Here is a 14,077-nt window from a genome sequence, read left to right on the forward strand (position 1 = left end):
AGTCTTAATTTAAACACGAGAAGACTATGGCAATTTTCTTTCGCAAATATGCAACAAGTGAAGATGTGAAATCGAACCGACTTTTTACTTGCGGTTCTCTGATTGCTGAGCACTTTTATTGAACGCTTGCTGTTTTTGGATTCGCCGAATTTAGTCAACGGCAGAGGAAACTAAAAATAGTGACAGTAAAAGAAGAAGTGACGTTATGAAACTAAGTTTGAACGACATGGAGATAGGCTTCGTTTCTTTGTTTGTTTTCTTTAATCAGCTAAAATTTGTTGAAGCGTGCGTTAAGCATAGGTAAACTCAGTGTCGTCGGTCACATAACTTGCGTGTAACGCAAACGGTTAGTTTCCAGTACCTCGCTTGTGTCCTGGCTATTGTTTTCGGATGTCTGCAGAGGATTTGTGTACTTGCTTGTGATCGCTATTGTGTGTCAAAGGTAATTTCTTACTAACTGGGTAATATTCTACTTTGGCAGGACTTTCAAGTTTCAAAAGCATCATGTTTTTGATTTGTAACTCACTTGAAGCATCAATATGGTGGGAGACGAACTGTCGTCCTCCTCCGCGTTTAACGTTTCCAGTCTTTCAAGGGTTACAAGTTCATCGCTTGACCCTCGAAAGCATTGGTATGTCCTTACCAAAGAAGTTTGTCGAGGTTACCCGAAGGATTTCGCCAGGAATGAAATTTTTAAGTCATTTCCAAACGAGCCTCGAAGTGTGGCTCCGCAGGAACCTCAGCCCGCCAAATCGGCATATTCAAGCGACTAAACTCCATCGCCTTGGACATGGAGCACCACGATGCCATGGACTTCGCTTTTGGCGGGAAAGCGTGCCCAGTTATTCAAGCCTCTGAGGAACTCCAAGCAGAACTGGCGGAAAAATCACGGTCAATTGAATTCCTTGAACTCAAACTAAAAAACCTTCAGGGTCAGGTTGTTGATCTCGAAACGAGTTTAAGTGATTTTTCTTCTTCAGAGCCAACATGCTGTTCGACTCCTGTCAACTCTCGTTCACCATCATCATGCTGCAGTTCGATCGAGGAGACAAAATGCAGCCCAGACCTCGGATCGACGACCATAAAACGACAAGTTGTAGCCAAGTGCAAGGAAGTGCTAGATTCAATCAGTGACGTCTCTGAAAAATATAAAGAATCAATTGCTTGCGTTCTAGGAAGCAGTCTTATTTATGGTGATGATGCTCAGAGAGAAAACGTGAGAAACCACATCTCGGAGGTCATAAATATTGTAATGGACTCAAAGGGGTCGAAGAAAGGCTTTTCTGAGCTTCTGTCCTCAGAAACACACGCTCATGTTTTCCAGAGCATGAGAGTTCCGGATTGGGTGCTGTTGTATTTCAAGCTGCACACAAAGTTGCCTGATTCAGCATGGCAGACGCTGCTCAATTTGACCCAACTTGGAAAGACCGGGGTGAGTGCACTTCTGGGTAATGATGAGTGACATGAAAAGCTTTCGTTCCCTTTTTCTATTTATTGTTCTTAGTTTTGTTTGCATGCTGCTACTTTTCATTCATTGTGATTTGCTCAATATAATGGTTATGTATTCTCCAAAAAATAAATTACCATCATTACTTTTATCAAGGCTACTTCCCAATAAAAAATGTGTGTCTAGTATAATTTATCAGTTTCACAATGTATTGAGCATTTCAATTTTACTCAGAGTGATCGCCAAAGACAACAAATCAAATATCGTAATAGCATAAGGAACTAGCTAGAAGCAAGGAAACACAAGTGACCAAATCACATATGCCAAATCGCAATTGGTTTTTTTTTGCATCTGATTGGCTGAGAGGGAAGCACGACCAACTTGACTTGATAAGAGATGACTGTATATAAGAGTTAAATTTATGCCTCCATTAATAGTTTCCTTCTATTTATCCTTAGCGATCCAGTGATACACCTTTACTTCTTTCAAAAAATGAAATCAAGGCTGTAAAGAAGTTAGTATTTTCTGTTGTGCGGAAAACGCTGAAAATTGGTAGAGTCAATGATGCTGACTTTGAAGCATGCGATGTGGACCTACAATCTGTTCTTGTCTGGGCCATACGAGAACAGCGCCTTCATTGTTGTGACACTGAGGACCTGGAATTCAATGTTAAACTTGATGGCCGTCCTCTTGGTGGTGAGTGTATCAGTAACATATTTTAACTGGGTGTTTCATTTGTCTGCCTAACAGTATCTACTGCAGTATTTTTGATAAGATTGTGTCATTCTATGGGTTAATAATATGTTATGAATAGTTGGTAATAAAACTATTTATTTTTGGTATTTTGTTTTCAAGGGAAAAATCAAGTGGCTGTTGGTCTGGCCCCCATTGACTTTGCCAATAAAAGTTCTGAGAGCGCCTTGTCAGTCTACCCTATTGCTATAGGGAATTGTAAAGAGAATAGGTCAGTGACTACTGATTGTGCAATCATGAACAATTTTTTGCATTTGGATAAGAAAGTAGGCATTGAGATGTTGCTGTAAAGAAAAGAAACATTTATACATGTATTTCTCAGTCAGTTATTTAAGATGTAGTAGAAACTCTAGATAAAAAGAGTTCCCTTTCTTTCATGAGCAGCTTTAGTTGAATTTTGTGATGAATACATTTTTTTCTGTTTATTACCTTCTTTCAATTAAGGTGACGTTTAACATTTTTTATTTTTGTCCCTATTCTTATATTAGGGCAAATCTAAAGCAATTGATTAGAAATCTTAATTGCCAGAAGATTGTGATAAAAAAACATGGCATTGTTGTGGATGGAAAAAAGTACAACATCTCTTTCACAGGTACATGTAAATAGTGATTTAAACCAGACTGATGAGAAAGGGAATGAATTTTGAAATGCTGTTATTTATTTAATGGGACATTATTTGTGTTTATTTGGGAGAAAAACTAAGTTAAAGCTATCTCATAATTTTTTACAGGGATCAATTAATTGTGCAAAAAAAGCGATGGCAAATACTGTTTGGTAATTACCTTAATATTTATGGCACTGTTCAGTACCTTTAGTAACATTTTGCTGTTGTTCTAAATATCATAACAATCCTGCCATTAAATAGGGTTATATCAACATTAATACCACTGGTTCATAAGGAAATTGGACAAACTTATACAGTATGTGAAATGGTCCTTGTAGTGTATGTCCATATATGGTATTTCCTTATTTGGAAGTGACCATGTGCTTGAATAGAAGAGACCATCTAAAATGGCGGATTAAAACGTTGTGTTGTCAAATCCAGTCTCTGTTTGTTCCGCAAACACCACATTTTGGCGACGAGGATGGTGGTCACATTAAGTGGATTACCGTGCATATCTCCCTTCGACTGCATTGGGGAACCAGCCACACTGGCTCAACGCTGGGACAAGTGGAAAGCTGAATTCGAACTATTTGTGGCAGCTTCGGGGGTTGAAGACAAAGTGCAAAAGCGAGCTCTACTTCTACATCTCGCAGGACCTGGAGTCCGTGAAATTTTCAAAACGTATTCAGCTGAAGTGCGAGGAGACAACAAAGAGTTCGATAAAGCGATGAAGTGTCTCTCGGACCATTTCAAAGTGAAGAAGAACGTACCTCTAGCGAGACAAAAACTGCTTGCCAGCCAGCCGAATCCGGGCGAAAAGATCAATAACTTCATTACGCGTTTGAAAAGTTTAGCGGAACACTGTGACTATGGTGAAGAAGAAGATAACCAGGTGAGAGATATTGTGATTTCGCATATCACGAATAAGGAACTGAAGGGCAAATTCTACCGCGAAGAAAACCTTAGTCTGACCAGACTTCTGGAAATCGTGAGCACCTATCACCATAAGGATGCCTTGGTTCTCGTAAGCGAAGAAACTGTGAATCGTACCTGGGAAGACCGAAGTAAGGGCGATAAAGGAGCGAAGAGCAAGCAGCCATGGCAAGGCAAATGTTGGAGATGCGATAAGACAAGTCACATGGCGAAAGATTGTAAAGTTTCTCGTAACCATACTTGCAGCAAATGTGGAAAACGTGGGCACATGGAGGTCTGTTGTCACACGAAACAGGATAAACATGGCAAAGGAAGAGGCAAATCTGGAAGAAAACGAGAAGGCGTACAAACCATAGGCGACCAGCCTGACCAAGATGACGTGGAAGGAAGCAAAGTCAGTAAAGATGATGGATTTTATGTCTTTAGCACCTCAGATCGTGAGTCAAACACTTTACCTCTTATGATTGAAAGTGAACCTGTCAATGTCATCATAGACTCAGGTGCTACCTGCAACTTAATGTCTGAGCAAGTGTTTGATAAAGTGTCCAATGGAAAGCTAGAGTTGTTAGAGACTGACAGGAAAGTTTATGCTTATGCATCTCAGCAGCCGTTAAAGCTTAGAGGAAAATGCATGTTGAACATTAGTGTACCTAATACACAAACGTCGTTGAAAGCCGAGTTCTTCGTAATGCCAGGCTCCGCAGACACATTGCTGGGCAGGAGCTCTTCTGAAGAATTAGGTGTCTTGAAAGTGGGTGTTTCTGTGAATGCTTGTCAACTCAAAGATGTTACTGATAAGAAGGCTGCCCTTAAGGCAAAGTACCCTCAAGTGTTTACTGGTCTTGGAAAATTGAGAAATTTCCAATTAAAACTGCATGTAGATGAAAGTGTCACCCCAGTTGCTCAAGCTATGCGAAGAATTCCGTTCAGCAGGAAACAAAAGGTTGTTGACAAACTAGAGGAACTTGAGAAGCTTGATGTGATAGAGAAAGTGAACGGTCCAACAAGTTGGATTAACCCCCTTGTTAGTGTCAAAAAGCCAAATGGTGATGTTCGCATATGTTTAGACATGAGGCAAGCCAATCGAGCGATATTAAGAGAAAAACACCCTGTGCCTACCATTGAAGAGACACTGCAAGAAATTTCAGGGGCAAAAGTGTTCTCCAAGTTAGATTTGAACATGGCATTTCACCAAGTAGAACTTGCTCCAGAGTCAAGAGACATTACCACTTTTGCAGGACCTAATGGTCTTTACCGCTACAAACGTCTGATATTTGGTGTCAATATGGTCACTGAGAAGTTCCAACACATCATCTGGCAGATACTCAAAGATTGCCCTGGCGCTCACAATATTCATGATGATATCCGTGTAGTTGGCGCTTCTGAAGAAGAACATGACGAAAGGTTGAATCAAGTCATGAAGAAATTAGAAGAGAGTGGCTTAACACTGAATTATGAAAAGTGCCAGATCGGCGTGAATAGCATGGAGTACCTTGGTAACGTGTTAACTGACGAGGGATTACAAGTATCTGGTGACAAAGTTGAAGCCATTGTGCAAGCACCAAGACCAAAGGACCAGTCAGAGCTGCGAAGCTTCCTTGGTTTGGCACAATATTGTTCAAGGTTCATTCCAAGCTTCGCGATCATTGCCAGCCCACTGTGGGATCTAACCAAATCACATGCCAAATGGAAATGGGGCACTGCTGAAGAGAAGGCTTTCCAAGCAGTCAAAATGCAGCTGACACAGGCACCAGTCATGGCATTCTTCAAACAAGGAGCGGAGACCCGTGTCACCACAGACGCCTCACCAGTAGGTATCGGAGCTGTCTTGGAACAAAAGCAAGCTGATGGCCTGTACAGACCTGTACACTATGCTAGCTGAAAACTAACTCCACCCGAGAGCAGATATTCTCAGTTTGAGAGGGAGGCACTGGCGGTGAAGTGGGGCTGTGAGAAGTTCTTCCTGTACATCCATGGAAATGAGTTCGAAATTTGCACTGACCATAAGCCGCTGGTCACTGTGTTTGGTCCACATTCAAAACCACCTTCAGCCAGAATTGAAAGATGGTTGTTATACATGCAGCAGTTCAAGTTTAGCATCAGACACATCCCTGGCAGAGAAAACGCCGCTGACGCATTGAGCAGATTGCCAGTAGATAGTACTCCTGATGCAGCCATCAAGCAGACAGAAGAATATGCACGCAGCATAGTTGCTGATGCCATACCTGCAGCATTAGCACCCCGCCAAGTTGAGAGAGAATCAGAGCGAGACCCTACCCTGCAACTGGTTCGCCATGCCATAACTTCTGGTGATTGGTCGAAACTCCAAGGAACAACCTACAAAGCTGTTAGAAATGAACTCTGGATAATGGGACAGCTGGTTATGAGAGGAAACAAAGTTGTCATTCCAGAAAAGTTGTGGAACCAGACCATTCAACTGGCTCATGAGGGTCACCAAGGGATGGTGCGAACGAAATCTCGATTAAGAGAGAAAGTATGGTGGCCAGACCTTGACAAACAAGTTGAAAAGTTAATCCGAGCCTGCTACCCATGCCAGCTGGTTGGACCCAGACCAAAGCCAGAACCAATAAGGTCAACACCACTGCCTCAAGGCCCATGGAGTGAAATTGCTGTGGACTTACTAGAGATTCCAAAGAAGGGACACTTGCTCGTTGAAGTTGACTATTATTCTAAGTGTCCAGAAATAGCTTTTCTGACCAAGACAGACGCAGGAAATGTGATCAAATGGAGAGCATGTTTCGCACTCATGGTTTGCCTGAAACCCTCAGAAGTGATAATGGTCCACCGTTTGCTTCACGAGAATTTGAAGGATTCCTTGAGTACTTATCGATTGATCACAAGAAGGGCATCCCGTATTGGCCTCAAAGTGATGGCGAAGTAGAGAGGCTCAACAAAACCCTCCTGAAGGCAATCCGAATAGCACAACTACAAGGCAAAGATTGGAAGAGAGAAGTACAAGACTTTCTTTTCCAATATCGCAGCACTCCCCATACAGTCACTTCACTATCTCCAGCTGAGCTCCTTATGGGCAGAAAGTTAAGAGATAAGTTGCCACAGGTTAAACCTTCTCGTGATCAGGCTACTGAAGCAGAGTGGCAAATTCTTCTCAGAGAAAGGTATGCTCGCAGGAAGCTAAGAGAGAAAGAGTATGCTGACTCAAAGAGACATGCCACAACAAGTGACATTGCAGAGGGCGACATGATCCTGCTACGTCAGAACCGCGAGAACAAGTTGTCACCAACATTTGAGCTCAAGCCATATCGAGTAGTAGAGAAGAATGGAAATGCAGTTATCATCGAGAATTCTTCTGGCCAAAGTAAAATGAGGAATACTGGTCACATGAAGAAGTTTGTAGACCCAGGTGCTTCAGGAACTGAGCCCCCGGCTCCATCTAAAATGGCAGATTAAAACATTGTGTTGTCAAATCCAGTCTCTGTTTGTTCCGCAAACACCACATTCCTTGGATATTGTTTTGCCTCATTAGCATGTGTTATGAATTGTTTCCCCTTATACGACCTTAAGTGACTCTGGACTACAAGGCTTTGCTGCTTCTCCTAAACAAAAAAGACGATGAGGATTTCCTCCTTGGTGGCAAGGGCTATGGAGTGCAGTGTTGTGCATTTTGTGATGCAATACGGGTAAGGTTTTATATATTTACATGTAGTTTGATGGTAACTGCATTAATTAACACTTACTTGAATTGTAAACTGCATTTTAGTATAGGGTTCAGTGACTATCTGTATCAATCATGTCAGTTATAAATTAGTACTATTATCATCAATAAAATACTTTTATTTTTGCAATCCTAGTAAACACTGAATGTTAAGACAAGGAAAATAGATATCATTATCTAGTAGCTCTTTAGCTCTTTGTGGAAAAATTTTATGTTTTTTCCAGCATTCTAAATGAGGTCAATATTTCTATTGTCCATAACTTTATTTTAGGCTTGCACTTGCCATGGAGTTGCTGTGGATGAGACATGCCTGGATTGTTTAAGATCAAAAGCTAACATTGGAAGGTGAGGGTGTTGTGAGCACAACTGACTGGTAAATATAAAATAATGGAAATTTCCAGGTTCAACGTAAGCCACTGAGTGTGTATTTTTGCTCTTTTTCAGGGATACAGGCCTTCGGGATGATCTCAATTTTCTTCTGGAGGAAGACTTGAGCAGCATAAATCTTTGCTCTCTTCATTGTGAGATGCGAAATTGTGAGCAGCTTCTAGGCTCATTGGGTTTGTTTGCCTATCGAGTTGGAACCCTGGACAAGTTGAATGGTGCCTTGTCTGATTATGGGCCTGAAAACTGTAGAGGTTTTCCTAGAGTAACAGTTAAAGAACGGAAAGGACAACAAACAGCAATAGAGAGACAAAATATACATGTTGCATCTTTTTCAGGTACTGTCATCAGTCCTTTAATCTATTGTTCATCACCAATGTAATGCTGTCAGGAATATGCCAAATGAATGAACCCATTTACAGAGTGAACATAATTTATAACTTTGTGAACATAATTGCATACAGTCTTAGGAAACAACTTTTTCAATTTTTACTCCGATTGCAATGTGAAGGTCATGGAGTAGTATACATACTTGTGCCATTTTATGACACTGATGCAAGTTTGGTGGTCGGTATTTAAAGTCAAGGTAAATTCTTTATCAGGTTCGATGGAGAGAGAAGTTCTTAAAAACTTTGAAGAAATTGTAGCAAGGTCACTCCCCCTTTAGAAAGTTGCCCATTACTATGAGGAATGTTCTGGAGCTGCAAGAGACGTTCTGCTAAACTATGTCACCTTTTTTGAACAGAGGATATCGGTGGGTTAACTCATACATGTAGCAAGATTTTGAATATCTTACATTACTGAGCAGAATTTAATGCTTTATATCATTTTAATACACATAATTTCAGGTTGGGTTGAGATGACTTGTAAGGGAATAAATAATTATGTTTTACAATAAAAATTTACAATGTAATTAACAATGTCCTTATTTGTAGTTTGTAGATGAGATACTCGACCGGGGAACCTTTGTTAGAGACTATGGTGTGCGGCAAGAAACAATTGACCTCGATGACACAAAAGGTGAAAGGACATCTCAACGAAGCTCATTAGCTTACTATATTTATAAATTGTTCACTTAATAATTTTTTATTTACTCATCAGCCTATTCAATATTCATAACTTTCTCAAGATCTGAAATTGTTCTTAATGGAGCTACAGTTCAGTCAAGGCTTCTTTGCCTAAATTTTCAAGTTTCTCATTTCATTTGTAATCAAATTGAATTTCCCTCATGCTTGACCACCTATGTCTTGGATTACTCCTACCTATTTGATGTTTGTTTACCCTGGGAAACTATTATTTTAAGGTTTCCTTACCAGTTGGGATTCTTAATATAGTTGAACCTCCTGTAAGCCACCACCCAAAATGTGAAGCCTAGGTGGTCGTTTATGAGAGCTTAGACCATAATGGGTCAAAAGTTTTCCTCATTAGAATATGATAACTGCCGAGACTTAACCCATGAACGAATGCCGATGCAATGTTTTATTCATGTGAAAGTCAATTTCGAGAAAAACATCTGGTTCTTCCCATTGAGAAATTGAGATAATGCTACAACACCTTATCCAATTTATGCTCTACTATCTGTCAAATGGTTGCTTACCGGAGGTTAAAAACAAAGGAAAATTTCAAACTTTTAGCTCTAAAAGTAGTCGCACTCACTATAAAGAGGTTTCAAATATACCGATTTGACTTGGAAACTTTTGGTATTTTGGAAAACTGGTCGCTGAGGAGAGGTGATTGCTTACGAGAGGTGGTCGCAACCAGAGTTTGGACTGTAGTTTATGTTACATTTGAAATATTTGTTTATTTATTTACAGTGGCCCCAATTAGCACATTTAATAGTGCTAAATACATTTGACACTTAAATAAAGTTATTATTATTATAATTATTTAAAGTAAATTTCACACATTGTAATCTTGATGTAAATCCTTTATGCAAGAACCTTTACCCACATAAAGTCATCTGTCTCTCAACCCAAGGCTATGAATGGCTGGAAACAAACATAATCAGGGAAACCTTGGGTTGCTCCAGACTACAACAAATTGGTCCATTATATTCCCATTAAATGCTTACACTGACAATCTGTTGGATTCTTTCTGTTTTTGGCTGTAAGAACTTAAAGTGTTCTTGGAGAACCTAAAGGAGAACTGGATTAAAAGACAAAAAGAAGTCGAAGAAAGATTCCTGGAGCTGGAAGAACAGTGTGGCAATGAGGAACCCCTACCCAAGAATAGGAAAAGAGGGAAGAAGAAAAAACTCATGGAAGACCACACTGATCCCTTCGCAAATTATGCAGCCCAACTTCAAATTGAATTTTTTGTCAAGGTAAACTTGTAGCTAACTTTGACATGCAAGTAGGTTGCATACACTCAATTGAGTCATTCACTTATAAAAATGCCTGACTGGAAAATCAGTGTTGTTCAATAACCAACATTGTCAACTGAAAGATTAGCAGTTTTATTTGTGAAGAAACAAAAAGTTTAACTGCAGCAGTTGTAACTTTATTTGACTAATACTTAACTGATGAAAGAATGAAGGATGCGAATACAGCCATAACACTACTGGAAAAATTAGCTGAAAAAATTTCAGGCTCTAAATGGGACTCGAAACCATGACCTTTGCATTACTGTTGCAATGCTCTACCAACTGAGCTGTCAAAGCCACATGAGAGCGGTCGTGTGTGGGTTGGGCCCTATATGTTCAGTGGACGTAATACTCAGCTGAAATTTTTTCATGTCATTTTTCCAGTAGTGTTATGGTTGCATTCGCATCCTTCATTCTTTCATTATTTAATTGCTACTGTTGGACATCTATTACCATGTAATACTTGTCAGGTTTGCTGTGATTGGAGGGAAATTGCCCACACAATGCGTGACAGAGTGTTCGAAGACCATGAAGAGCAATTGATTGATATCCATGATGTGAAGGTATTATTTTTTATATTGAAAACAATTATTATTCTCTTACGAAGCTGTTGTGGCCATAGCCCTTGGTCCATATACACACTTGCTTAAACTTTTCTTGAGTTTGTTTGAATTAACTGAAAATGGTAGGATATCACCTTTATGAACTAAGTTATTCAATACATACAGTGGTTTAAGTCCATTTTTGTTTTAAGCATTGCATCTAGACTTGACAGGTATGAAACTGGTTTGTGCAGAAATATTCAGGAATGTTCAGTTACTCTTACTAAATCCAACAAGGTTAATAGGCTGATAGAAAATAATTTCAACCATAGCTTTTCTACACTGGAATGCTAAAGCTGTATGTTACTGTCAAAAACTACATGCTTTTCTGTAGTGTCAAAATTATTGTGTATACAGTTAAAAATTTTACAGGTAGAGAGGGTTACCCATCTTTGATAATTTAATTTCTTATTACATTCTTGTTTTCTTTTGCTATACTCTCTAGTGCAAGGAGTGGGGCTTTTTGTTGAAAATGCTATTTGGACTACACCTTGGCACTGGTGATTATGGGCACCTTGTCATAGATCACAGTGCTATGCTCCTACGGCACTTTAGGTCCTTCTATAAATATTCTGGCCAAGGATTTGAGGCTTCTCACAAGCTACACAGACAATTGTATTCTAAGGCAACAAATCATGATTCATCTGGACCTGGCCAGTCATGTGAGTTACAAGATACTGTATTATTATCATCATCCTTGTCGTCATTATCATAACTGTTATCAGTATTAATTATAGTTATTTTACTTATTATAGTACAGTCACACTAGTTTCAGTCACTTTTATTTCTGAATACTCCCTAGAGTGTCTGTTGAGGCCATAATGATATAGAATCAAGTTTAAATGAAAGTAAAATAAATTGTAATATCAAATAAATTGGGTTTGAAAACATTTTCTCTTCCTATAGTGAATCAAATTCTCACGCATTGGTATGCAACCATGCTGCTGTCGTTGAGATATTCATTCCAACAAGCTGAAAATTGCATTATGGCCAGTAAGTATTAAAAACCAAATTATGTGCCATGGATATTTTGTAATACTACATCAATAGATTAACTCCTTGTGTGCATTTTACACATGGAGATAAAAGGAAACCAAGTAAATAAACACTGAATTTAATTACACGTATATCTTAATGCAAAGTTTGTGACATAATTGTGTAACATTAGCATTTGCTAGCATGCAATGTTAATTCGAAACAGGTATGGTTTTCACTCCCTCAAGCACTATCTTTTCTTTTGTTTTTTGTTTTTTTTTCATTCTTAGGAAAGAAAACATTTACCTACCGTGGATGTGGCTGGAAAAGTGCTGGTCATGAAATGAGATCTTGGACAGGAGCTATGAAAACTTGGGTTCAAGTAATCAATAATTTATTTGAGCAAATGTTTGGAAGTGACTTCCTTACATACTGCTATGATAAAGACCATGGCACTAGGGTTGAGGACACGGTGACATCCAGTATTTTAGAATACTGCCATGATCACTGGGAAAGTCAGTATGGTGTCCACATCAGTCCACAGCCACCACAAGATCTTTCTGGTAAGTGTCACCCAGTAGCTACCACCTTGGTTTCAGATACTGACATGCTGACTGAGCCAACCCCACTGCAAGATCTTTCTGGTAAGTGTCACCCAATAGCTACCAACTTGGATTTAGATTCTGCCATGCTGAATGAGCCAGCCCCAATACTCATTCCAGAATCTGAACCAGCTAAATGTAACTTGGAGTCTGTCACTTCTCATTCATCTCCTCAACTAAAAGCTGCAGTTGTCATTGAGGATCAAGGTGAGACCATCCTGTCACAGCAAACTGCCTTGCAAGTTGCTATGGCCAAAGCTAGCACAAGAGGTGAAGAAGCTGCTCTACACAGTTTACTTCCACCTCTGGCATCAAAATTTCCCTTGGCACTCCAGCCAGTTTATGGTAAAACCTTGAATGCAGATCCCTTCTCATTAACAGAGCGTCCCTGTAAAAGTGACATCCAGAAGGCTCAGAAAGTTCTGCTTGATGCTAAAAAAGCAGGCATGAATCCTACTGGTATTGACATTGAAGGCAAGGGTCAGTTTTCTGAGAGTGCCCTCTGTATCCTAAAACGCTTCTGCACACTAGCTGACACTACTCGCAAAGTGTCTGCAGAAGCTAACTGGCTATCAAAAATGAAATGCTCACCTGAAGATCTTGTACGATTACAAGATGCCCTTTGGCATCATCCAACAAACCACCCAATACTAAAGTACGGTAAGAAGGGATTGAATTCCACGTCATTTTCTGATCTTGTTGAGGAACGATATATCGATAGCTTTGTCATTGATATATGCATCGGTAAGTTTTTGGATGACGCCAGAGAAAATGGTAAGAATGACACTGTGTACTTTCCCACAGAATTTTATGATTGAATGAGCTGCAACGACAAGAATTTCCAGCAGCTGCAATTAAATGAAACAACAAAGCACCTCTCAAACATCGATGATTTGCAGCAAATTCTAGTGCCAGTTTACATGCCTAACCATTGGGGCTTAATCTTTGTTGATTTAGCCCAGAAAGAGATGTACTTTGATGATGGCCTGCAGTCAGCAGTTCCTACCATGTCCCTTCCATCAGTCAAGTTGTCATTAGAGTTACTCTCTGAAATGTACCCACACCATCCACTTTTTCAAACAAGGTTTTGGAAAAACTATCCAAGGTTTCGGCGCTTTGGTATGCCATCTCAGGCACCGGTTAACTCAAAAATGATCGGCATTGGAAGCTGTGGGATTGGTGTGATCATGGCTGCAAGGGATATGATTCAGAATGGGTCTTCATGCATCAACAACTTCCTGTGGAGATTTTCTGATATGGATCAACACAGGAAAACTTTAATGTTGCAGATCCTTGACTGGAGTACTCCATAGAACCAAGGTGTCCTACACTACTATTCTTCCTGTCTTGGCTAGCCAGTCACATGTAGACTCTGGTTATTTGAAGGCAGAAAATCTTCATTTAGCTAGTTCTGCCTCTCTTGGGTAGTCAGTCCTATGTAGGCTGTTGTTATCTGAAAGCAGAACTTCTATTATTCATTTTTCTTTTTTTTTTTTTCTACCCAGTTCTGTCTCTCTTGGGTAGTCAGTCCTATTTAGACTGTTGTTATCTGAAGAACAGAACTTTTATTTTCACCTAGTTCTGTCTCTCGGGTAGTCAGTCCTATTTGGTCTGTTGTTATCTGAAGAACAGAACTTTTATTTTATTTTATTATTATTTGCTTAGTTTTTAATTATTTATTAACTTTTGTCAATTTTTTTGATGATTTTATTTTCTTTTTT

General features: G+C 39.5%; 1 pseudogene across 1 annotated transcript; it reads left to right on the forward strand.

Moving 5' to 3' along the window:
• Positions 1-539: 539 nt before the first annotated feature.
• Positions 540-13,918, forward strand: LOC145487823 (uncharacterized; annotated as a pseudogene). Its single transcript, XR_014049455.1, has 14 exons — positions 540-1,432; positions 1,906-2,143; positions 2,303-2,411; positions 2,689-2,792; positions 7,281-7,396; positions 7,703-7,776; positions 7,876-8,153; positions 8,418-8,569; positions 8,751-8,835; positions 9,927-10,138; positions 10,648-10,740; positions 11,225-11,441; positions 11,686-11,772; positions 12,045-13,918. The product of XR_014049455.1 is annotated as an uncharacterized LOC145487823 (transcript).
• The last annotated feature ends 159 nt before the right edge of the window (positions 13,919-14,077 follow it).

Source organism: Orbicella franksi, chromosome 5 (assembly GCF_964199315.1).
Source record: "Orbicella franksi chromosome 5, jaOrbFran1.1, whole genome shotgun sequence".
NCBI classification, from domain to species: domain Eukaryota; kingdom Metazoa; phylum Cnidaria; class Anthozoa; order Scleractinia; family Merulinidae; genus Orbicella; species Orbicella franksi.